The sequence below is a fragment of the Pyrus communis genome, chromosome 17 (genome assembly GCF_041283825.1).
Source record: "Pyrus communis isolate YQ-2024b chromosome 17, ASM4128382v1, whole genome shotgun sequence".
Classification (NCBI taxonomy): domain Eukaryota; kingdom Viridiplantae; phylum Streptophyta; class Magnoliopsida; order Rosales; family Rosaceae; genus Pyrus; species Pyrus communis.
The window spans coordinates 8,548,072-8,564,247 of record NC_142581.1 but is presented as its reverse complement, the minus strand read 5'-3'; the positions used below and the strand labels follow the sequence as shown (position 1 = coordinate 8,564,247).

Genomic DNA, 16,176 nt, shown 5'->3' with positions numbered 1-16,176 from the left:
ATATTGGTTCTTAAACCCTAGCCATATCCACATTATACCAACACCCCTCCAATTTTCCACACAAAGAAAATAAAAGTGGCAAGAATATAATAATCAATCCACTTGAAAAATTGCAAGAATAAGTAGGAGATCATGGAATAGCATTTCTAGACCTTAATTTTCTTAATTTCCTGCACATATAATCTGAATACAATTTTACATTATTATATATGCCTCCCACCATTCATCATCCTCCAAATACCTGCCCTACCAAAGGCTACCCAGTATAACAGCACTAAACGGGTGACACCAACAATTAAAAAAGTTCAATTTACAAATTATCAAATGAATATTAGAGTACCCTTATATATGAAGTAATGCTACGGCCATAATTTACAATTTTACTACCATTTTCTGTTTTTTTTTTTTTTTCTTTTTTTCTATAAGCTAGTTTCCCTTACTCAATCTTATATGCATGAAGAAACAGGCAGAAGTCAGAAGATGTTGAGTTACTAGTCTGAGTTGAATAATAAGGATTGCTATTATCACTGTCTATGCTGCCGTTGCCATCTCTGACGTGATCGCTCTCTGATTCTGGCGGTCCTGGCTTGAAAATAAGTAGTCCGTGCTAGACACACTATATAGCAGAACATCTTCCTCAACCAATAACAGAACATCTTCCATATAATAGAACATCTTCCTCAACCAATTATATATACAAGTATCAAAGTATCCTTTCCTCAAGAAAAAGAGGACTGCAACAATATGAGTATGCAAAACTTCGCAAATCTACGGGTAAAATTTCAAAATAAGTGCTTGAAAATTAGAGAGACAGACAAAAACTCCATAACTCCACGAAATTTCCAAAAACAGGGGACAACCCTTTTGACAAAACTGAATTTTGGGGTTTTTCCTGTTCACCTCAGATATCAATACTTGAAAGAATAACCCTACTAACTATTAAGATGCGCATACAATTCAATCAAAACTCAAACCAATATATTATATATATCAAATATTTCCAAGTAATCAGCTAGATAATCAAACCCAAATAAAAAAACTAAAAATATAGAGAATACTGAGAGGAAAAAAGAAATAGGAGAAAAAATATCACCTTTCTTGCCCAGCAGTGTCCCAAATCTGAGCCTTGATGACCTTGGAATCAATGGTCAAAGTCTTGGTGGCAAACTCGACGCCGATGGTAGAATTGGACTCCAAATTAAACTCGTTCTTGGTGAACCTAGAAAACAGGTTCGACTTTCCCACCCCAGAAAGTCTTGGTTACGCAGATGGTAGCCTTGACGCCAATGGTAAACAGTAGTCATCGAGGGAGTAGAGGCTCGAGGGATTGACGGTGGAGACTGAAGAGGTGGGGCGTGGGAGTGAGAGAGTGAGTAGCAGGGTGCGTGTGCTTGTCTGTGTCTGTGGCTGGCCAGAGTCATGTCGGAGAAGGTGGATGGAGGAGTGGCGCCGCGGATTCGAGAAAGCTGAGAGGGTTGGGGACTGAGAAGTGTTGGAGAGATCGAGATTCGAGAGTTAATGAGATTGATTCACTGAAGTCTGAAACTGATTTGGATTTTGGAAACCTAGGTTACAAATTAACGGTTCAGATTGAATGATAGGTTATCATTCAATCTCCACCGTTGATTATAATTAGAAACGGTCCGGGGCCCCGTTTTTCTAAGGTTTAGGAACTAGCCTGCCCCGTTTGTTCCTAAAAAAAAAAGGACCCGGTCCGTACTCGCCCCGAACCTACACTAGCCGCCCCTACCCGCGATTCCTCTACTCGTTTGCCCACCCCTAGCCCGTGCCCTGTCCCAAAAGCCAATTGTGCCCATCCTAGAAAGCTTGCACCGGTTGCATGTTCTCCAGCACGATCTGATTCCCCGTGAATTTCCACTACTAATTCTTGACATGAATCAACATAATCCCATCTATGCTGATCCACATTTCGGGGTCTTTTGAGCTGGACGTTGAACTCTCCACGACAATGTCATGCTCTTTTCTATTCTCATCAAACATCACTCTTGTGGCAAACACTTTTTCTTTTTTCTAGTATAAAAGTGCCTCCACAAGGGCTGGTCTGGATTTTGTTCCCTTGTATACCTTTTTCTTTTCTTCCTTTGTCTTTTTCCGCCCCTTCTCTTTGCCTTTGGCATAAAAACTTTAAGAGCTTTCAATTATATCATCTAGTTTAGCATATGACCGAAGGGCTTGAATTACGTCTTCATGCTTCAGGACCTCCTTTTCAAACATTAGAGCTGTTCGAAAGTGCTTGAAAGACAAAGGTACAAACCTTAGTAAAACGATAGCCATATCATCATCTTTGTATGTTTCTTTGACCTTCTGAAGATTGGCTATACAATTCTGGAACCTGCAATATCACCTCCCTCTTCCAATCAAAGCCCAAATAGTTCATCCTTGAAAAATAGTTTATTGGACACGGTTTACCCATATAAATATTCTCTAACTTGTCACATGCTTCCTTAGTAGTCATCTTTTCTGTGATGTGGGACCTAACTGATCTTATGAGATGGATCTCGATGGAGGTCTTGGCCTTTTTAAGAACCTTGGTCCAAGCAATGGTCGTAGACTTCTCACCAATGAGTGCATCAACCAAATCATGCTCTATCAATACATTCTTCATCATCCTTTGCCAGTCCGTGAAGTCATCTTTGCCATCAAAAAGTTTTAGGTCCTAGGTATGCGGTCGCCTTTCATTTTGACATTACAAAACACGTTGAACCAAGCTCTCGAATACCAATTGTCATAAATTTGACTCCCTCTGGATCTTGCTCTTTGATATATCCAACAATTGACTAAACTTAGCAAATTAAAGAATAACTAGAAACATACAAGATTTATACTAGTTCAGAAGAACTTTTGCATATGGCCAGCTGTGATTTTCCTGGGTAGAGAAATCACGACTTCTTTGATTAATAATAGAGTTACAATGCAAAACCCTAAAACTAATTCCTCTTTGTCTCTCTCGGCTGTCTCTGGCTTTTCTCTCTTAATTCCCTAGCCTTGCCGCACCATGCCTATGTATATGGAATAAGAAAGTAAACTTTCTTTCCTATTCCAATTAGGCTTTTAGGATTCCTAATCCATTTGTACGAGGAAACTTTGATTATTTCCTAATTGTTGCAGGAGAAGAATCGGTCCACACTTAATTTCCCTAATACATTCCTAAACAAAATAGGACACTATCTTTGACGAGCCAATTCCTAAAAAGATGCAAGTTTTTTTTTAAATTGAAGAGAACACGGGACTAGGATATGGCATCATATCGGAACAATTTAGCAAAATGCTGAATTTTTCCACAAAGAGCTTACCTTTATTACACATCCCTCAGACTATCTGTGATATCAACATCAAGCATTTTGGATGGAGGTAAATACCGAGGTTGGGTGTAGATTGGGGATGAACGATCATAAAAGCTACAGTATGAAGTTCGAAATTAGGCAGGAATATTAAATTGAGATCAAACTGGTAGCATAACATATCAATTGGCCTAACAAAACAGGAATACAAACAAGTTGAAGAATAAAAGGTACATGAAATCTGGGATTGGTTTTTTTTTTTTTTTTTTTTTTGAAGAAAACTAACGAGAAATCCAAAAAAACTTTAATTTTAATGAAAAATGACAAATAAAGGTGTAGTGAATAGTACTAGGGAAAGGTAAAAATGTGGTTTTTTATTAAAAATGAACAGTACCAAGAATGTTTCGTTAAAACTCCATTTTTTTTGTTATCCCCAAGTTTGCATTTTAGAAAGCCTCAATGGTACCAAATATCAAAATTGCAATTCAACTCGTGAATGAAAATTAATCATCAATCTGAAATCCATGGATTGAACAATTATAAGACCAGAGTAATCATAATTAGGGCTTCCTCTTAGCCTTAGCTAAGAGTTTAGAACCCCATGAACAAAGAATTCATAGTATAAAATAAGACAGGAAAGGAAATTTGCAAAGGAAATTTGCAAATTTGCATAAAATAAAACAGGAAAAGAGAAACCAAATTGCTGATGCTCTCCCACTTCCCTGTACCATGCCAGAAGAAGTACTTCTCTGTTGCTCATATCTTCCCTTTAATATTTGTGCCTCCCGTCCAAGTTTGCTAAAAAATAGGAGTTCCAATCAAATCGATTTGAGATTCTTTCCTAAGATATCTCCACCGCCTCATGTAATCACCTTGTCCATTTTTTTTTAATTCTTTCTTCTTTCCTTTCAATATCAATTGTACATTGCACTATCTCACTTAAAAGCCATTGACTGGAATTTGGTATTGGGCAAGTACATTTCTTGTCCATCATTTCTCAAATGGCTTAATTGGATTATTAGTCCGTTGTGACAAGGTAGTTGGAAGCTAGCCATTGTGGTAAAAAAAAATTAGAATTTAAGTCCCTGTGGTAAAGTTTGTTAGGATTTAGACCCAAAATTAAAAATTTCATCATGTCCGTTAATTGTTATCACATGAGTCTCACATATGAGACTAAAAAGATAAAGTTAGCATCACTTGTAGCCCCACATGCTAACAATTAATGAAGAGTTCCGTTTTATCCTAATATGTGCAGCTCGCATGCTAATAATTAACAGATGGCCAAATTTTTTTGGTGATCCCTGTGTTGACACGCCACTTTCGATGTGAACGTCATGGTGAAAAAGCTTTTAATTAAAACCTCGTGGTGGACCTTGTTAGCAATTAAGATCCAAATCCAAATTTCCGTTAGTCTTTCGTTAAATAAACATACGTGACTATCACATGAAGGGTCAAATTCGTCATTTCAATCCAAATTACATATTATTCAATGGACATCTAGTATAATTTAGGGTTTAACTAAAATTAGATTTTACAGAGAAATAAAAAAAAAAGAAACTTGAACGCGAAGACTGAAACTAAACCTGTAAAACAACGTCAATGGTTAAGAGAAGAGGTGAAGGTGAAGTCGCGCCTAATTTCTTAGGTATGATTTAATTTCGGTTAGAAATCCTAATACTTCTAATATACTGTATTTTTTTTTTCCAATGCCAACATGTCTTTGATCATGAGTTAGAGTCTTAGTCTTACTTGAATTTTCATTCTTGTATCAATTTGTACCAATTTGAATGCATACATGCCTTTCAATTTTGTCTTTAATTGGTAATGTGGTTTCATGCAGGCCTTGGTCGGCCAGTACACAACCTTTCAATTTTTTTCGTAATCTTCTTTGAATTTTAATTCTTTAACTTTCTTATGCTCTTGAAGTCAGATAATGTATACTCTCCCAGAAAAATAAGGACAAGGCCAGGTCAACCAGGTCCCATGCCAAATTTGTGAAGTAAAAAATAATCAAAAAAATTATAGAGGTGATACATGAATTTTTTGGCAAAAAATATAAAATTACCTTAGAGGCACAACAGGATTCCTACGCACATGCAACGGATAATAACGGCTCAATCAAGTAAGAATCAAAGGTGATCAAAATGATATTTATTCAAATCCCTACTCATCAAATCCTTATTCGAAAGGTAACTCCCAATTTCCTATTTAATTTAGGATTAATTGCCATGTTAATTGAAAGATATTATTTCACATAATATGTTGCAATTATTCACCCAATTACACCATATATGGCCGGTCACTATTCTCCACATAAGGTCGGCCACTCCCCTATAAATAGCTTTATTATCCCACAAAAAAGCGAATTCATTTGCTATCCACAAACTCCTATACACATTCTTTTTAGAATTCTAACTTTGGCATCAGAGATTCTTCGGCCAAAGCCCTCCTCCCTAGGCTTAAACCCAATTTGCGCAAGCCTAGCCGAACCGCAGTCAACATGGGTCAAGTTGACCCAGATCCATGCTCACACTCTCATGACTTAGATCTGTGACTCCTTGCACCCATACAAGCCTCTTTTTTGCTATTTCAAACCATTTTTTGACATTTCGAACCCGTTTCGGACCCATTGTTGGTGTTTTTTTTTTTTTTTGTTTTTTTTTTTTTTTTTTTATGCAGATTTGGCTCATTGAAGCTCAAAATTTTGCATCTAGAGTCTACACCACTTAAAGAGACACACACAGTCCAAGCTCTTCCACCCCAAATGGCGAAAAACACTTGTCTCAACAAGTCAAAGAGTTAACAAGCGCCCTCATGCCGTAAACGACCTTGGTTAATCAGCCCTTGCAGCGTACCCCAGATGAGGTGTCCCGATGTAGGACAAGGGCAGACGACGAACCTTTCCAGCAGCATCCTGGTAAACAGCTCATCGACCAGCCACAAACTAAGCGCTCTGGCAGTGTATACTCACCAACTGGACCCTCGAGATAGCATATACTCTCATCTTATCGTGTAGAGGAATGTGAGCTCTCGGTTAGTCCACAAACGAGCATACATTCATGGTTGGGGCCACACTCCGATAATCAACATGAGCAACCTTCCAGGTGAAGTGTTCATTCGCGACTAGGCCCGCAAGGAGCATCATCCACATCATATCGGAGTAGGCAACACGACAGACGAAGAGAAGCAGTCACTCAATCGACTCAAGTTCAACCGGCAGCCTGTGAATAACCTGCTTGCTTGCTAGGAACGTACCACATGCACCGCAATCGCAGCATAGACGAGCCAAGCACATAGAAAAGCAGTCTAGACCAGCATGTCATGACTGAGGGCAACTGAAAGCTCCGCTACCCCAACAAAGGCAAATTCAGGAAAAAGTAGAGAGGCTCCTGACAGAACGATTAAGCGACTTCGAGTGCAACGAAGCCACTGATGAGGCGCTTTGAAGAGACATGACCAACATAAATATGTCACCATTCACGGAAGGTATCGAAAACCCAAACAAGTAATAGCAACCCTTTAGCTTCCCTTTAGCACCATAATTAACATTGTTGTAATAAGCCCCATTAGATAGGGAACACTTACCTTGCACACCCATCCTGGGGAAACACCCACCTTACCGCAGCCATCAAAATTTGATGTCACCAAACATGATTGATTTCTTGGGAATGTCCTCAGCCTCTACATATCCCCATCTTCCTTTTTCACGTGACAAAAATCACCTATTTTGAACTAATCATGATTGCTACTTCCAAGTATCTCAAATCAGCAAACACTCAATTCACCCTCAAGCCCTAATTTCCTACTGCACGTGTAACTTAGCTCCAGTTAGAGGAAAGAAAAATTCAAGAAACCACCTAAATGCAATATTAATTGAAGTAATTGGGCAGAACCTTAAACCTAAAAATTTTCCTTTTTCCCCCCTTTTCCCCTTTTCCCCTTGCCGACTCTCATCCTTTCTCGTTATTGTATTTTAACCGGAGGCCTAATGGCCATTGAAGTCCAACGATTGTCATATTTAATGGTATTCTGGAGTAGGATTGAGGCATGTTGGCAAAAAAAGTCAATTGTTGGTCAAAGTGGCACCTCTAGGATTATGAAACCCTTCTTGGTCTACAAACATTGGATTTCCATTATGCAAGTTCCATTAAGTCGGTCGTACATCTCACGACAGGCACCATAAGTTTCACCAATATTTTTTCCATTGCAGTCGGAGGTTTAGTGGAAGGGCTTGTTTCTCAATCAAAACAAAAAACAAAAGGGCGGGCTTGTTTCGAAAATCGTTGAGATACTTGGTATGTTAGTAACAATTTCATTTATTGTAAATTTGAATTCAAATCAATTATTCCAAAGCAGTTTATGTCCTAAACATTGGGTTTTAAATGTCAACTTAAGAATCAAACGCATATATCAAATGACGATTGTCCATGTCCACTCACTTGCATTTCTAAAGCTCATGTGCGAAGAGGTAAATAAAAATTGGGATATGCAACAAATGAGTTTTTGCTCTGTGCGTTCGGCAATCTTCCTTGCTGTTAGGAAGGGGAATGTGGAGCTTATTACTCATATATGTAAAGAAAATCCTGAATTTATGTGGGCAACAAATGATATGACAAGGAGCATATTTGACTTTGCCATCGAATGTCGTCAAGAAAAGATTTATAACCTTATATATGGGATATCTACGACAGATTTGATGGCAATAATAATAAGAAGCTACATATGGCTGGGTTGTTGTCCCCATCTGCACAACTTAATCGTATTCCATGTGCAGCATTGCAGATGCAGCGTGAACTGCAATGGTACAAGGTTAGAATTTCTCACTCGACATAATTCTTCTGACAATATAAACTGAAAAAATCAAATTAAGTCTTCGGGAGGTTCTCGATTTGTTTTTCCTTTTTGAAATAATCATCCAAATCCAGTATATATCAACTATTAGTCTGCTAAATAGTTTTTTATTGTTTATTCAAACATTATTGGGGGAGGGAAGAATTGGACTCGGAACCTAGGGTGCATGCTCTACTAAGTTACAAGTCCCTTTGTCCACTTACCAGGTTTCAATCTTAGTTTGTTTTCCTAAAAAGTTTCTCGTATTATTGTAAGTAGATGGTCAACCTAACAGAAGTTGTAAAATTAACACAACCTTCAAGCCTTAATGCTTAAAATTTTAAAATTGAAGCATCGTGACCAATTTTGAATACCATGTCCAAATCTTGGAATGTAAAATGTAGTTAATCCTAATATAATAAAGATTACAGAAAATTATATTTTATACTCTCATATGTCAGTACTTGTTTGTTCAATGCGAATGAGAATCCTGTTCGGATCCTCTTTGTGAGAATCCCGGGGATCCTCCAATCATGTCCGTTCATCGTACATCATGTTGTCAGAAATCATTGTAAATTTTTTAATTCAAAATTAAATATAAACAATATCTAACGAAAACTGGCCGGTGTACGATGAACATACGTGATTAAAGGATCCAGAGAGGATCCTCATTCGTTCAATGCAATGTAGGAAGTAGAGGCGATTGTACCTCCTAAGGCTGTTGAGAGTCTGAACAGGAGTGATCGTTTGACACCAAGGGAACTATTCACAAAGAATCATAGTGAATTGCTAAATGAGGGTGGAAAATGGATGAAAGAGACGGCAACTTCTTAGATAGTTGTAGGTGCCCTTATTATTACCATCATGTTTGGTTCAGTAATCACAGTTCTTGGGGGAAATGGAGATACCGGCTTTCCTGTATTCATCAATGAAAAATTGTTTATATTGTTTATAGTTTCAGATGTTATATCACTCTTTTCTTCCACAACAGCAACGTTAACATTTCTCGGAATTCTCACATCACGTTATGCAGAAGACGATTTCTTGAAGTCCTTACCCACAAAGATGATAATTGGTCTTGCTACTCTTTTTTTGGCTATTGCAACCATGATGATTTTTGTTTTCTGCTGCTGTTCTAATTATAGTTCATAGACAGTCTTGGATTGTGATTTTGGTCATACTTCTATCAAGTGTTCCAGTCACTTTATTTGCTGGGATGCAATTCCCGCTCCTCGTTAGAATTATGGTTTCTAGTTACGGAAAAGGAATATATTAACAGGAATGTGGGACCTTGGTTGTAAATGTACTTCAGTATGTTATATTTCTTACTATATCTGTTTATGTGGGATCCTAAAATCAGTGTTTAAAAAATCGGCGTAAGTGACCACCTAGGTGATGAGCGGCAGAGCTTCGACCCGATTTAGACCAAAACGTTCAGTTAGGCGGGGAGGACTTAGGCGGCCGCCTAGGCGCTCGCTAGGCGCCTAAGGCTGGCTATGCATCAGTCTAGGCAATTTGAATCTCACTGCAAATCCCAAACTTGCTACAACTTTCGCAACAGATCTACAACTTCCGATCTGGTACATAGCAGCAGAGCCCTGACAAATTCTTGCAGCTCGTCTCTGTGAAGATGAGGGAAGAGAGAGTGCGAAGAGATAGAGAAAGAAAGATTACCGGTGAATTTCTGCAACTTGTCTCTGTGAAGATGAAGGAAGATAGAGTGCAAAAAGAGACTGAGAGAGAGACAATTAAACATTTCAATATGTGGTCTGTTCTACAGCTCATTTGTGAAGATGAGGGAAGAGAGAGTGCGAAGAGAGAAAGAGAGAGACTGAAACATTTCACTATGTGATGGTGAGGACTGGGATCTCAAATCCAAGGAAAAGCTGATGGTTTTAATTATCAAAACCATGGACAGTGATGGTTTTAATTATGAAAACCACCCAAGGTGGTGGACGGGTGATGTGAAAAAGGTGAGGTGCTAATGGTTTTAATAATGAAGACCACCCACTACTTGGGTTTTTTTATATTTTTAAAAGTTTGGGATATGTATTATATATATATATATATATATGTATGTTATATAAATTATAAATTATTTAGATAATATTTTGTTTTTTTTCCCAGGCAAACATATTATATATGTACAAAAAACATTCACATATATATGTTCTTCTATAAGAAATAAAATATTAGTTAATAATTATTTACATTTGATATAGTAAATTTAATTAATTCATAAAATATATAAGAAATTTACCTAAATCCGCCTAGGCACCTGCCTAGATCCCGCCTAAACGCTAGGCATCAGCCCGCCACCTGACTAGGGCCTAGCGTTTTTTAGAACCTTGCCTAAAATTAGACGTGTAATTGGTTCGATGGATTGTTATTGTAAAGGTACTACATCATTATCTTTGAGTAACATGTTAATTTAATTATTTCGGTAAATCGTATATTTTGTGCATATGTAATTGTTCCAAATGAAATATGGTTTAGGTTGAAGTCTTCAACTCCTTGCAAGGAATTCGTTTTAGTGTAGGTCTTTTCTTTAGGACTCGTTTGATAAAATACATCGAATAAGTAGTATTCATATTTGATTCATGAATATTCTAGACTATAAGCTAGTCTCTTCTTTAGATTAACTTGGGGAAAGACCCCAATTTTTAGAGGCTTCTCTCGTGATATACGTTAAGAATTTAATCATTGGGAAATGAATAAAGATAAAAATAGAAAATAATATGTGTAAATAGTTTGTCATTTAGTATTACGGTCAAGTGGTATTTCTGTTCACTTGTAAGTGAGATTTTAGGTTCAATTATCGGCAGAGTGAATTTTAACCACATTCTTGCGTATATAGGTAAAAGACAGCATGATCCAAGTATAATACCATTAGGATTGGTAAAAGCACAACCCATCAAGCAAGATGTCCATCGTGCAAAGATCCACTGTCGACTATAGTACTATTGACTCTAAAAACTATCTAGCCTACATGACATGCAGGCCGAGTAACTAATAAGCTAACTACGTCATTCGGTTGAATGCGAGGTGTGCCAACTAATCGGACAAGTTCAACCGGGGGAGTAAAAATGAATGTTGGTGTGGTGTTGGACGCAATACTGACTTCTGCATCTTGCGATTGTGGTCGAGGAAAGAACTTGTCTCGGCTTCTGGGTTCTAGAGCCTGAAGACAAGACTGTTAGTTCTACGAAGTTCACGAATCTTTGACGTCGGGTTCGGTCTCAGTAATTATATTTGTGCAAATAGAAGTACACCGAACCAGTATCAGACTGTATAGACACAAATACTCAAAAGAGATAAGTGTCTTGATTGTAAACGTGGTTCGGTCGTCTGAATGCCGAGCTCTAAAATGTACTAGCGAGTATCCAATCATAAAATAAACTTAGCTTTCTATGTGCCGAGCCTGGTAACACCTCACTTCGCCGAGAAGGCTGATGAGATAATCGCTTCCAACAAGGTTTCACAAATCCTTGTTAACCGAAACTTGGATAAATAACCAGTCGGTCTCGAAGCAGTGCTCTTTATCCAAACTAGGTGCTCCTCGGTCGGCTGATTCTACAGCTCCAATGCTATTTATTCAAACTGAAGATATCACCAGTTGCCTCCATAGTGCTATTTATCCAAACTGAAGATGTGTTGACAAAAAAAAAGAAAATAAAAATCTCAAGGTCTTTGAGATGTTGTTTGCTCGGGCAATTGTGTGTTGATTTTGGTGGGACCTTTCACATTGCATGCCGCTTTGTATTTATAGAGCTGAGGTACTTGCTTGGCGCGGCCTGGATGACAAACAAAACATTTCAATTGCACCGGAATACTCTAGAATGGAATATTCTGAGAAATAAAATATGGTAAATTACATTTTACCTTCTCAGATTTGAGTGCAATTGCAACCTTATACATCTTTAAAACATTTCAATTTCATACCTTAATTATCATTTAATTGCAATTTCATACATTCGTTAGCCAAATGTTGACGTGGAAAATATAAGGCCTACATGTTTTTTATGAGGTGGAAATTAAAAATAATTAAAATTTAAAAAAATCAATTTAAAAATCAAACAAAATTAATACGAAATTAAAAATTGCAAATCTAACTGCCATTCTTGGCTCGGCTTCGATAACGTAATTCCGGGAGGAGTTGGTAGTTGGACACTGGATCACTTCGGACCTGGAGAACCTGTGATGTTGGGTCGGGGCTTGGTGAACCGACTGGGGTAGTTCATAATTGGGCTAATAAAAAGCAGTCTCAAGCAAGGAACTACGAGATGGAAGGCAAAAAAGGCTTGGCTTTGTTTCACAGAAAAAGGACTTGCAAAATGAATCTCTGTATCATAAAAAGATTTGTTATTCTTAAACCTGTTTCACCTTAATTGTTATTTGAACAAGTAAAAGTTATGTCTTGGTCCGAGTAGGGATAGTATTTCTCTATCTCATCTTCCATTTCAGTGGGCTGCCCTCTCTCTCCTCACAGCGATCGCGATCTTCTCATCTTTTCTCGCTCTCTCTCCAAGGGGAGCGCGACTTCAATTCCACCATGTGCACATACGTAAGACAATGTCGATGGAAGGGTATATGAGTTTACAAAGACCATCGACAGAGAAGGTAGGGAATGAAGTTGCGGTGTGATCGACGAAAACCGAAGATCTGAGTTTTTCCGGAGAACCGTCAGTGTACAAACTAGGTGAATCGTGCAAGTGAAGAAGACGATGAATTTTTTTGTCAAGACTTCAAAAGATTCCAATTCCGAGAGCGAAGTGAAACCTGAAGAGACAACTCTACTGAGGTTAGAAGCAACGCGGACCCCGACAAGAGCACCGTCGCTCTCAACACTCTCACCACCATCAAGAATTTGATGGAAGTGAAGCATATAACTTTCCCCAAATTAAAATTCCTGTGAATTTCGTGGGCGGATGACGGGAATGGAGAACCCTTTACCCTGAAAATTCAGAGGGATCCAAGGCGATGAGACATGCCTAGTTGTTTCCAATCAGGGATTTGACCCCATTTCTTCATCTGGGTTCTGTTTAGAAGACTATTTTCTTATGTGTAGGCTATTCCTAAGCAAAGACAGAGAGAAAGAAAAGCTGTTTCAAACCTCTACGCATTGTCAAAGAGCAAGATTCAGACCCTTTCCATGGAGCAGGTCATTGTACAAGAGCAGGTCAAAGTGGGTGAATGTCATTGCCATCTCTCTCCGTGGAGAAGAAGGTGGTGGGCCCTTGTAATTTTTAATTTTGTTTTATTTTTAAATGGGTAAATTACATAATACCTTCTTAGGTTTGAGGTCTATTATAACCTCATACAACATCTTTAAAACATTTCACTTTCATACATCATATACTACTTTATTTCAAAATAATACCTCCGTTAGATTTTCCATCTATTGGTTTGTTAAATGCTAACATGGCATTAGTGGACCCCGTTACACGTTAGCCTACTCCCTCCAAAACTTGCACACGTGTATATCCATTTGCCACGTCATGCCAACTCAGCAAAGAGTGCCACGTGGCCAAAATTTCAAATTTCAAAATTTTCCCCCCAATTTTCTTTTTAATTCCTATTTCTTTATGGGTTTTGGACGCTAAATTATGAACATTTGCATCAGATGCAATCCAAAATGCAAAAATGCATATTCCCACATAATTGAACCTAGTAATCAATGAATAGGCAAAAATGTATTCCAATATCCAAATAGGCAACTAAAGTAGCAATATATTCACTTTCTTGGTAACCAAATAACAAGCATGTTCCATATATTGGCAATCAAAGCTAACATCTAGGGGTTCAACTGGAAATAACAATAAAAAAACCCTAACAAGCTAGCATGTTCTCAAAAGGATATCCAGCCAATAGCAAAATAACAGTTCCTAATAAGCTACAAATCCAATTGGGAGCAAAATAACAGTTCCTAGCTAACCAAAAAAACGGTTCCTAGCTGCTGCCAACATTCACAAAAAATTCCAGCCATTAGCAAAAAATTCCAACATAAAAAAACCCAGTTTGTTCTTGTAAGGTAACACTTTTCACTTTCTTGGTTGCCTTGTCTTTCTCTTCTTCACTCCTCCATCTGTTTGAACCTCTGAATTACCTCATCCAGCTGTGCTTTATGCTTACATCCAATGTTCAGTACAACAATATCCAAATCAACAATAATATAGGCCACAAGTTATCATAAAAGAATATCCACATCTAATGCATACAAAAGAATCCCTAAGTTATCACAATATAGGCCACAAATTCATTTACAAACCCTAACTAAATAAAACAAGTGAAACAGTGCTTGCCTTAGGTTTTTTCCCCTCTTCCTTAGTACACCACCTAGATTATTAGATGCTCCATGTGCAGAACTTGATGCCTAAAACAAATTAAAGATTTCAGGATTAATAAAGTGTTAAATCAACTTAGAAATCATTTACCTTTGTACAAGGTTATATGTTACCTCTTGTCTTATAGGAAGATGCCTGTGATGAGTCCTGGTATTGTGGCCCTCTTTGTTACATATTCCACATTTGATGGTCCCTTGGCCTTTTCTTGAGAGCTATTGTGGCTGTGGAATATCTCCACTTCTGTTAGTGGCCTCATTTTGTGAAGGATTAGCTTCTTTCTCATTTTCTGCAGCCTCTTTGTTTCTCTTCTTCTTAGGTCTTCCATGTTGTCTAGTATATAGAGGAGGCTGGATAGGTGGATTTTTAGTGACTTCCCACATTAACATCTCATTCATTGGCTAGATCAAGTGTCTATATATTTCCAAGTATATGACCTTGGAATAACAAACATCCACATAATATTCTGGCTTCTCCCTCTTGTAATTAATGACAGTAATGGCATGGCTGCATAGAAGACCAATGAGGTCAAATCCCCAACATGAACATGTACGTTCAGTCAAGTCAACAACAAATTAGTCACCTCCTTCAGCATCCACTTGTAATTTAGTCCCGCCAGACCATTGAGCAATGCATTGACCACTCTTTATTTTTGCAACCTCCAACTTCTTCTTAATCTTGGGGCACAAATCTCCAGGTTGTCTTAGCACAATGTCTCTTCTTATTTGAATCATTCTTATCAACATGGTATGAATGATTTGAAACATAGTTACAATTGGTTTCAACCTTGCCTTCACTATCACGACATTGAAACTTTCACACAAGTTGTTGAGCAACATTTCACACTTGGTATGCATTTGAAAATGGGACTTACTCTAGTGAATGGCATGTCTTTTCATGAGCCAATCATATGCATCTTCACTCAACAATCTAAGCTCCTTCATGGCTTTTCTAAAGTGTGGAATTGTAGTGGTTTTGGCAACAACCTATAAAGCATCCTTCAATGCCTTACCCTTAAACTGTTCTTTATAGTTTGTGTACAAATGCCGCAAATAAAACCTGTGGTGACAATCGGGAAGAGTCGCCAAGAATGCAGGAATTAAACCCTTCTGCTTGTCACTAATGAATGTCCAACGATGCTGATTTATAATCCCAATATCCTCGACCAGAATCTCCAAGAACCAAATCCAGGAATCTTTGTTCTTTATCTCGACAACTGCATAAGCTATCACCCAAGTTTTATCATTGGGATCTATCCCCACAACAACCAATAATTGACCCCCTTGCTGAGACTTCAAATGATAACCATCTAAACCAATCAAAGCTCTGCAGCCATGCTTGAAACCTTCCTTGCATGCACCCAAACACACATACATCCTTTGAAACCTTAATTCATCCAACTTTATCTTCACAGTGCTCCCCGAATTTGTCTTTTTAATTTCCTCGGCAAAATCCCACAATCTTGAGTATTGCTCAGCATGCTTACCCTCTATAATCTTCATAGCAGCAGTTATAGCCCTATAAGCTTTCATCTTAGAGCAACCGTGTTTCCATTCAGCTTCAATGGTGTCCATAAAAGACTCAACAGGTTATGTTGGATTAAGTTGGATCTTTTCCAAGTATTACGCAGTAAGCCAAAACTGTTTCATATTCCTATTCATCCATAATCAACCACATGTGTGGTGATCTAAAAAATCTTCTTT

General features: G+C 37.9%; 1 long non-coding RNA gene and 2 pseudogenes across 1 annotated transcript in view; 2 read left to right on the top strand and 1 right to left on the bottom strand.

Annotated features, from left to right (window-relative positions):
- Nucleotides 1-16,176, top strand: part of LOC148689369 (uncharacterized) — an 82,564-nt gene that overhangs the window by 5,800 nt on the left and 60,588 nt on the right. The window lies entirely within an intron of this gene.
- On the bottom strand, nucleotides 437-2,629 carry LOC148689373 (uncharacterized; annotated as a pseudogene).
- LOC148689372 (uncharacterized) lies at nucleotides 7,717-9,408 on the top strand (annotated as a pseudogene).